Source organism: Orbicella faveolata, unplaced genomic scaffold (genome assembly GCF_042242905.1).
Source record: "Orbicella faveolata isolate gen_17 unplaced genomic scaffold, um_ofav_v1 contig_13, whole genome shotgun sequence".
Taxonomy (NCBI): domain Eukaryota; kingdom Metazoa; phylum Cnidaria; class Anthozoa; order Scleractinia; family Merulinidae; genus Orbicella; species Orbicella faveolata.
Window position 1 is genome coordinate 22,011,128 of NW_028301540.1, and position 10,653 is coordinate 22,021,780.

Genomic DNA, 10,653 nt, shown 5'->3' on the forward strand with positions numbered 1-10,653 from the left:
AGAAAAGTTTTTCGCTTTTTCCTCCCCTGATTTTGATCTATTGCAGTGTTCCTCCATTGGAAAACTCAATTTTCTATCAGCTTTGAAAAACTGGAGATGAAAAAACTCCGGGACATGCATTGTGCAATCTGTGCATCGTTTTTATCGTGCCATAAACATAACAATGTTGGCTAAACCAGTGTCAAATTCAGAACCAACACCAACCAACTGATGTAAAATGAACCATATAAAATACATAAAACAACATTTAGCTCAGCAACTTTTAATGATATGTAACACGAAGCTATAGATATGTTATTTTTATAACTGAATTGAAGTTGGACTTATCAAACCATTCATGTTTATGACTCGTTTTTTGCTTGCACTCAATTAGCAGAGCGATATTATTTTTGTCTTTTCCCTTCTATACCTTTATGATGCTTTATCATAAATAAGATACAGTTTATTTTTTGTTCGGTTTTAAAAGAAAGTTTTTCACCTTTTCCTCCCCTGCTTTTGATCTATTGCGGTGTTCCTCTATTGGAAAACTCGATTCTCTATCAGCCTTAACAAATTTGAGATTAAAAAAGCATCGCTATTAAAGTTTAGTACTGAAAGCGACGTGATAAACATTGAATTCATCCGTTTGAACAGCCACAGTTATGATATTTGTTCAAACAAAATTGAGCTGTTCAAATGGCTGATGTTTTCCGTTCGAAAAAGTTTTGGCACACAAAGATCGCAAAAACAAAACATTTTCATTACCAGTTTGTCAATTTGTAACCAAATACGCACATCAGTTAGCAGTCTGAGACTCCGGGACATGCATTATGCAATCTGTGCATTGTTTTTATTTTGCTGTAAACGTAACAATGGGGTTTGAAGGGTGGTAAGGGGCCCTGGTGGAGTGCACTGGGGCCACCAGGTGTACTTCGCAAATGCCAGGAAATGTCACCGTGTCAAAGGCTCTGCCACCAAGTCGGCTGTCGCATTTCCTCGTCATAACCCTGGTAATGAAGTTGTACTGCAGCTGAGCGACAACGGCAAAAGGTGGGTATCCGGCGCCTTTCAAATAACGGGATATTGTGGCTAAGGGAAGGACACCCTGACAGAAAACCCAGGCCCTCCAGGTTGGGGGTTGGGTATGGGGCCAATCTCCCCATCCCGTAAAAAATTATCGATTACGGAAACCGGAAATTCTAACGAGCAATGTTACATGGGGAACAGCACAACTACTTGCCTAACTCCCAATGATAATTTTATCACATGGGAGGATGGGTTGATGACGGGAACAGGTATAAACCGAAAGGAAGCCTGTTCTCCGATACAGTCGTTGGCTACGCCCAAATCGAGTGTGAAGATAGGAACGTGGAACGTCCGAACAATGTACCGAATAGGGGAAACAGCAGTTGTAGCAAGAGAGATGAGGAAATACGACATCAATGTACTGGGAATCAGTGAATGCAGATGGGCTGGTTTTGCGCGGATGAGGGTACAAACAGGTGAAACGTTGCTGTACTCAGGAAGGGACGATGATGCACACCTCAGTGGTGTAGCCATGTTGTCGAATAGGAAGGCAGCCAGCTGTTTAATTTCGTGGTCACCTTTGAATGATCAAATTATCACGGCACGGTTCAACTCACGTTATATCAGAACTAGCATTGTCCAAGTGTTTGCTCCCACAAACGACGCCAAGGAAGAGGCAAAAGATGTCTTCTATGAGCAGGTGCAAAAAGTCCTTGACAAAATCCCAAAACATGATATAGTGATCCTGATGGGGGATTGGAATGCGAAGGTTGGGGATCAACAAGATGGTGAAGAAGGAGTGGTGGGCCACCACGGACAGCATGGGGAGAGGTCAGAAAATGGGGAACGCTTTGTCGAACTACGCGCAAGCAACAATATGTTCATCACAACCACTCTGTTACCCCATAAGGATATCCACAACACCGCCAAGCTCAAAGTGCCTGAGGTGGCGCAGAGTTTTAAAATCGAACTTTGGAACAGATTTAGCTGCCTGGCAGATGATGAGGCCAATAACAGTGATGATCATGCTCAAGATGTGGAAAATGACCAGGAAGAAGATCAAGCAAACTTGCCAAAAAAAAACAGCTGAAAAGGTTCTGGGGTTTCAGTCAAGGTCAAGCAAACCATGGATCAGTGCTGAAAGCTGGAAAAAAATAGATGACAGGAGAGAGTTGAAAAGGAAAATAGATTCCACCAGATCAGATAGGGTCGGGGAGCAGCTCAGAAATGCATATTCAACCAAAAACAAGGAGGTGAAGAAACAGCTCAAGAAAGACAAGAATGACTCGGTAGAGAAGGTCGCCGAGGAAGAACAGAAAGCTGCAGAGCAGGGCCATCTTAAAACAGTTTAGGACGCTACCAGGAAACTGTCAACCAAGAAGGGCAAGACCATGGATATGATAAAGAGCAAAGAGGGAGTGCTGCTGACAAAACAAGACGAAATTCAAAAACGATGGAAGGAGCATTTCCTTGAAGTCTTGAATCATCCAGCACCTGAAGATACAGGAGAGTTTGGTGACGAGGATGTAATTCCTGAATCTGAAGCAATTATTGACGTTGATGCACCAACAAAGGCTGAAATCTATGCAGTCTTTAAGGAGATGAAGAACAGAACCGCTGGGGGGTTGATAGTTTGACCGTTGAGATTCTAAAGGCAGATTTGGAAACATCTGTGAATGTCTTACACGACTTCTTGCAGAAGGTGTGGGAGCAAGAACAAATACCGGAGGACTGGCAACGGGGATTGATAGTGAAACTACCAAAGAAAAGCGATCTCACCGAATGCAGCAATTGGAGAGGCATAACGCTTATAGTGGTTGCAGCAAAAGTTCTAGGCAGAATCATAATTACACAAGTACGGGATGGAATTGATAATAAATTGCACCAGGAACAGGTAGGTTTCAGGAAGGGCCGCGGTACAACGGAACAAATATTTATACTGCGCAATATCATTGAACAGTGTGTTGAATGGAATGCTAACCTTTGTCTGCTTTGTCGACTTCGAGAAAGCATTTGATTCTGTAGGTCGTTCTGTGTTATGGAAGATTATGAGGAGCTACAGCATTCCTGAGAAGATTGTGAAGATGGTGAAAGTGATGTACAGTGGGAGTGAATGCGCTGTAATTGATGGGTCAGGTGTGTACGATTGGTTCGAGATCAAAACCGGTGTTAAACAGGGTTGTTGTATGTCTGGGTTTCTTTTCCTGCTTGTTGTGGACTGGGTTATGAGAAAGAAAACCAAACATGGGAACACAGGCATCAGATGGAAGTTCAACAACTTCCTAGAAGATCTTGACTTTGCTGACGACCTAGCCCTGATCTCTAGCAGTAGAAGTCATTTCTCTTTTTGGAAGAATATAGCACGAAACATTTTTCCCTGACCTGTTCACTGCTGCAAGCTGGCAGAGCTCGGCTGATTTGCCAGTTGAATTTGTCTCAGTATCAAACAACACGAAATCATGAAAGATACTGTCATCGTATTTTTCCTTTTTGATTGACGGTCTTTGGATGTAGTTTGGAACTATCTTCTCGTATTCTTCTCGCTGGTTTTTTGCAATCATATTATTTAAACTGCAAAGTTCAGAGACTGTGTTTAGTTCTGTTGTTGCTTCAGGGAATGATACCGGTTTCGCCCCATGGCGAGTTCGCCCTCACCGAGTTCGCCCCCACTATAAAATTTCCATTTCGAGTTCGCCCCCACCTTTGTCGAGTTCGCTCCCAACTTTTCGAGTTCGCCCCAAAATTTTGTGTTCGACCAAAAACACTCGATATAGTCTTTGCTAAGTACTAGTTTACTTAACTTATGAATGGTGGCCATTTTAAATTTAATATGCGATGCGGGAGCGAGATCCTGGGGAACCGGAAACAATAACGCGAAGTCACGCGAAAGCGCAAGAGATCTTGAGTGAGTAGAAAAGAAACCTAGCCCGTACTCCCCTCGTGTTAAACTAAATAAACTACAAAACACAGACTGATGCACTGTTGATCATGACTTCCGTAGATTTGTGGCTCCGTTTTGTTTTCTTTGACCGAGCCCGAAGGCTACAAGGTCAGAGGCTTGCTCACGCATCGCGAGGACCATACAAGCGTGAACACGCTCGCAGAAGTTGTTTGAAGGACTGCTCTCCGTTTTCGTAACGGTCCCACAAGTTGAAGATTTTTTATTGCAGTTGCCGGTAGGTCTTTCGCTGGACATGGCAGAGCTTTCTTTCGGAAACTAATCTGATCTGCAAAGATGTAAGTCGGCTCTCCTCGTGCAGCAGCATGATCAGCATATACAGGGGCAGCTGGCTCTTCCCTTGGGCGTGTCTGTTGAGGTCATTGTGCCAACCTTCCACGTCCTTGTTGGTTCGGATGGCTTTTGAGGTAAACGCTCCAGGATGCGGGGGGCCAGGTGGTACTTGTAATCCAGGTCCTTTCAACGTACTCGGCCAACTCCTGTAGGGGTCTAGTAGCTGCTTTCCATTTCAGCTTTCTGAAAGCGGACGGAATTTGGTCCTCTGGAAGGAAGGGGAGGGCCATAATCTTTCGGATCCAGGTATGTGTGCCCTGGTCTCTGTTGTAAGAGGTCTGACGGCCAAGTTCGTGAACCTAAAATACAAGAGAAAAAAATCGTAAGAACCCTACAACAAAACCTGATGTCAGTGTACATGTTAAGTGCGTTACAAATTGATACATTTAATTCCAAAATTATTTTAATTAACAGAGAAATCAGGTTAATAGTCTAAAAAAAATTGAAATCTAGATGCCATACAATTTACTGTTTGCTGTAGATTGTAGAATTTTCTTTGTTTTTATTTCACATTTTTGGGGATTATGTCATCCACTCATTAGTACTTTGAATTACGGTTGCTTGGCACCGGTTGACCTGAATAAATATAGAAGTAAGCTACAATTAAGACGGATTCCGCTCAAAGTTCGAGCAATAAATGCAAAAATTATTTAATAAGAATCTACTCATAGCAATGTAACTTTTGGAATACTATCTAAAACAACACACTTTAGTTAATTTCTCCAACTGACCCCGCGTCTAAATTCTCAAGCATTCTCGAGAAAGTTAAAGTCAAACCTCGTAAGAATGCTTAAAGCGTGTGTTATTGTGCTTTTAACTAACGCGAAACATCTGTTTTAATGGAAATATGGATAACTTCAAGTTCAATTTTCTCTCGTGGGCTCAGCTTGAGAGCTTTGGTCTTGATAAGTTCTTCTTTACTGCGTTCAAAATATTACCATGCTATGAGGGTTTGTTGATAACTTAAACTGGTATGGTACCCTCAAATGGACCAAAAAGTTTGTTTAAATATGGTGAAGAAAGATCAATTGTGTGCTATTGCACTCAAGAAGAGAAATTAAATTTCTACAGTTTTACTCAAAGTGGTTGCTATGGAAACCAGCCACAGCCTTTTGAAGTAGTGTTTTATAGTATTGACGCCAACTCTTCCTGCTCTTTTACAAAACAAGATTTGACTGTCAAATAAACATATCATGTAAGTTTCTGTTTTGTTCTGCGCAATGAACCTAAGTTTTGACAGTTAACTCTTATTTTCAGTGCTTTTTACAGCTTTATTTGGAAATACCCTTATTTTTTACCACACCCAGTGGACAAATCATCTCATGTCACGTGACAGACCTTAAAATGTTACGATGTTTTTGGTTTATGACATCACGACACCATTGGTCTTTGATCAGCCCAAGTTTCGGGAATTCTACTTAAAAACCTTGCAAAGTAGAAATGTTGGCGCGAAGTCAGTCGGTACAAAAGTAAACTTTTGAGAAAAATGTACTTTAAGTTTCTTACACGAAGTATTAAGCATTAAAGAGCCACAAATAGTGGGGGGGGGGGGGGTGCAGATTGGATCTCGGGGAAGGGGGTGCAATGGTTGTTCTATTTTGTAAAAAGTTACCGCCGTTGTGGGAAATATTCCTTGTCATAAGGGAAATGAATGAGCCTGTGATGGCAATTTGAAGCAAAGCTTTTCACAAATAATTATACCAATCGAGTTGTGCATGTCTTAAAAGTTTTTTTCTAAACAGTTTCGTTCATATAAGTTAAAAATAATCTATATTTTTGGTCACGTTCTTATAGTAACCAGTCGTTGCTATGGCCGTTGCCACGTGAAAAAACTTACACCACTGTGTACTTTCCTTAAATTTCACACTCATCTGGAAGGAAATTCGGCAAGATCGTTTCAAAATGTTTTTGACAAGTCCTCAAGGGTCTTAAGTCTTGTATTTCCAAGAAATTGAATTTTTGATGAACATCGCCATATTTTGGGGTACCATACCCCCTTAATTTTGCCATTATTGCTCGAATGTTTTGCGGAAATCATCTTGAAAACACATCAGGTGATCATTTTCTATGTTTTGAGGGTCCAAAAACTGATCTTTTCGAACCGTTACTAAGGAAAATTTATTCTCATATAACCTCATCATTTTTAGTTAGTTCAGAGCTATTTCATGTGTTTAAGTAACACTAGTGCTGACGTCGTCAGGCCACGCTTATGGTCCTGTGACTGATACGGAAAAAAATGCAAAGGCTCCCAGGCAAGTTACTTAGTTAGCTGCCAGTCAGTATTGTTCCCGCGACGCCTCTTGACGTTGTAGGTGTAGCCACGGTTGTCCACCAGTTTGTTTCTCCCTCGCTTTGTGGAATCTTCCACAATCTCGAACTGGAGGCTGAAACTGGACAGCTCCTCGTCTGCTGGAGGGGGTTCGGCTATTGAAGATTCATCACCGGCAGGCATGACGTTAATTGAAGTCTCCTAAGATCGAGAGAAAAATGATGATAGTTGGAACAAAAAATCATGGCAAACTTCATTATAGGGGTTGTTGTTTAGACGGAGGTAGATTTGACAATCTTACTAAGCTGATTCAACGTATACGCACAATAGACTGACTTAAATCAGATTGGAAGCTGTGATCACTGAACAGCAGTGGTGTTGACTCTCGGTCTGCATGCAGGTGGGTGCTGCTCAGGATTGGGACTGACGGCTCCTCGACGTCTTCGCACGAATAACAGCGCCAATTTATCGATTGATCCAGCCGGACTGCCTCACGGTAGTCATCTTGACCAATACCAGTGTTGCACGTCCGATGTTGCCATCTTTGACAGCCATCGTGAAGCGACGCTTGTTGGCGAGGGCGAACGGTAAGTTCACATACAATGCAAGGATTCATGATGTAGTTGTTAAAAAACTGTTTGGAACGATGAAGCGAAATAGACTGAAGTTGTCCTGTGAGCTGTAATAGCTGATATGAGCGATTAGCGGATTTGGTAAACCTTTTGTAGATGGCCCAGGATCCAAATTGTAAGCTTCGGTTAATCACACGTTTTTATTGGCTGCATTATAGAAAAAAGTGAGTGGATTTATAACAGACCCGCGCTATTAACACCAAACTTAACAATACAACTTAATTAGGACAAGTTTCCTATTGTTTACATCGACGCACATTTTTCACACGATCTGTTGCAATCAGTTAGCGCTGGGCGGAGTTTTATGTTAAAAGTGATAGTTTACAAGTTCGCAAGTATAAACAAAGAGTTTGTAGACGAAAAAACTTTTTAGTTTATTTATGTGGATGATTACACGTGCATAGCGTTTACATTGTTAAGAATGAACTTAGTTTAAAACATTTTTTATTTAAGGTTTATGTAGTTGATAGCGAGTTATTAAACGTTTTCGAAGGACCATTTCAGTCTATGTGTGGTTGATAAGCTCAGTTGATGATTGTTCGCTTGTTGCAGCCAGCGCATAGCAACAAAGTCAAACAAAGCCCATTGATCGATCGGTTGACCTTGAAAGATAAACGACACTTAAAAGTATGAACTGCGTTTTAAACTTTTTATTGAATTACTTTTAAAGCGTTTTATTACAGCAAGTATGAATAAAGATAGCTCAAGGTTTCATGTTCAAAGTGTGATTTGGCTTCGTTCGCAAGTCTGAGTAAGTCGAGTCAGCGGCTGACCGATTACATCACATGGTTGACTTGAACATGCTAATTAACCTCCATTCGCATTTCAAGAATTCAAGATTGAAAAGAATTCAAGATTCAAGATTGAACAGTTGAATACTGACGTGGGAGCGAACACGATCTGGTTAGGGGCGAACTCAATCAAGTTGAGTCTATGTGGGGGTGAACTCGTCATGGGGCGAAACTGGCAACTACCGTTTCAGGAGTAAGGTTCAGACCAATGTTACTTCGGTACATTGGGCGTTTTCCATTTACAAAAAAATTCGGAAAATTCCCATTGGGAATTTCCGTTTGGGAAAAGCGCGTTCCATTTGTCACAAGTCCCATTCGTTCACAGGCCCTTCTCTCTCGCTTCTCTGAATCTTCCGCGAATATTCAAAGTGGAGGCCAATGAGGCCCATCAGATGTTGTTTTTGTGCGAAATGTTTGAAGTCTCTATAGAGGAAGAAAGTTTGATTAATTCAGAAGATGATACAGTAGATATCTTTTCAGCGGCATCGAAGTTCATGAGACGGAATTTGCAATGAACTGAAGGCTATTTTGAACACGCATTGCCAGGATATTCACTCGATGAGTTTAAAAGTCATTTTCGAATGACAAGAGGCACAATGGAAGGTCTGTGTAAAGTCGTCCAAGCTACAGGAAGAGTGCCACAACGGCATTTATTTGGAAGACCAACGTGGGAGACAGAGCACTCGTAGTAGCCCTGAAAGTTTGTTTGCAAAAAGCTTCCAGAAAACTGAACCTGATCAGCCGCCATTTTTGTTGAAACACGAGGGAGCCGAGGGAAGCCTGGCCGCTTAAAAGACCGCGAAAGGCATGGAACTGGTGATAAAGACGAGAAATCTGTAAATGGAACACAAATTTTCCATTGGGAAGTTTCCACCGGGAAAACGGGACTACCTTTTCAGGAATTCCGTTTATTCCGGAAAATTTCCAACAGAACGAACCAAAATATCGTGTTCCATTTACATCCCAACCGGAATTTCCGGAATTTTTTGGTAAATGGAAAACGGTCAATTGTACCTTCCTTCGCCTCTTTCTTGGAGGTATCTGAAATTTTTTGTTTGTTCAACTGTGATCTACGTCGTTTGAATGTGGCTGCTGATTTTCCGTTTTTTCCATTGTGTTTTTCCTTTCCATTATTCGGTTAAATTCTCTGCAGAAAAATCCCGGATCTATGTTGAGGGCTTCCAAAGTGTGGGGAATATAGGCATGACCTAAATTAATTTGTGATATTCCATAGGACACTCTGAAGTCGTTACTTTCACTTCTTCCATAGTAACGAATCTTGGGGTTTTTAGAGCCCACCACACTGTTTAGAGATTCATTGGGCTGAGAATTTGCAGCAGGAACCAATTTTCGAATGACAGTATCAGTGCTATATTCTCCAAACAGGGATGTCAATGCCGATTTAAGGTTGCCTCTATGGAGGTCTTTGCCATAGGGAAGGTCTTTGTGGTTATAATTCTCAGGATCTTTCTTAGAACCACACCAGGATTCATCGCAGCCATAGTGATCACCAAATGCATGGGGAACTATGTTTTGCATTCCAGTTTTCATTTTTGTATGATTTCCCTTGTTTTGTGCTATGCAATATGTAAAGCACCTCACAATGTAATTGATAACTTTTTGAGACAATATTGAACAATTTATGCTTAACATTAATCTCTAGATGATCATCAAAAACTACAATATCCGAAGCCTGTATATCCAAAAGCTCATTAATCCTGAAGAGGCCATAAAAGCCTAAAACAAAAATTAATGCTGTACGTAAACCACTAAGATTACAGCCTTCATAAGCAAACTTAATACAAATTCGACGTATCATATCAGGAGTAATAGGCTCCTTTTTTCTGACTGGTCTGCTAAATACACGTTTACTAGCCTCCACAATGTTGCGAGATAGTGCAGAATCAACTGGATTACCTTGTATCCCGTATGGAATGAGATCATGGACCCATTTTAACGCACAAAACGCAGACAAAACAACAGCATATGATTTTTTGGTTTCGTGAAGATTAGACAGGTATTCAGATATAAGTAAACTATCACAAGGCAAAACCAATCTTAGGCCTCTGGACTTCATATAAAGACAGAAAAGCCTGTATTGAGCGACATACTTTTTAACAGAAGAATTAGCCTTAGACGATAAAACTTGCTTCAGCATTAAACGCCTTTTGGCAACACAGGTCCGTCCCCAAGAAGTGGCTTCAGTCAAATCCTAAGGAAGCAAAAATACTAAGAGATAATATAAAATAGAGGGAAGGGGATGTGCTTATGCCGATTTAGCACCGGCGAAAAGTTTAAGAAAAAATCCATAGCCAACCGGCCAAAGTCCGCTGCCATCCGGCTAGACCATAAAGCCAAAACGGCTAAAAGAGTTCGCTGCCATCCGGCTAGAACCTGATGCCAACCGGCTCCAAGGACTGCCAAAAAAGGCTTGAAAAACTGTAATACAACAACACAGCGTGTATAATGTTTAAGTACGACCCAGTTGGTCTGTGATGACACTGTCAGAAAAATTAAGTTTGACAGCGATGATAAAACCATTCCAACTTGACGAGCCTAACAGCGAGTTAATGTTGCGCCCTAAACGCAACGCTAGCGCACCTTCGAAGAATGCGTAATCAACAACAAAACTCCAAAACCTATTGACCAACAGTGGCCAAAAAG

The 10,653-nt window shown here is 41.3% G+C and overlaps 3 pseudogenes; 1 reads left to right on the top strand and 2 right to left on the bottom strand.

Annotated features, from left to right (window-relative positions):
- The first annotated feature begins 853 nt into the window (after window positions 1-853).
- Window positions 854-2,049, top strand: LOC149115614 (protein CFDP2-like; annotated as a pseudogene).
- A 1,265-nt stretch (window positions 2,050-3,314) lies between these two features.
- Window positions 3,315-9,642, bottom strand: LOC149115615 (uncharacterized; annotated as a pseudogene).
- On the bottom strand, window positions 3,580-7,121 carry LOC149115616 (uncharacterized; annotated as a pseudogene).
- Window positions 9,643-10,653: the final 1,011 nt, after the last annotated feature.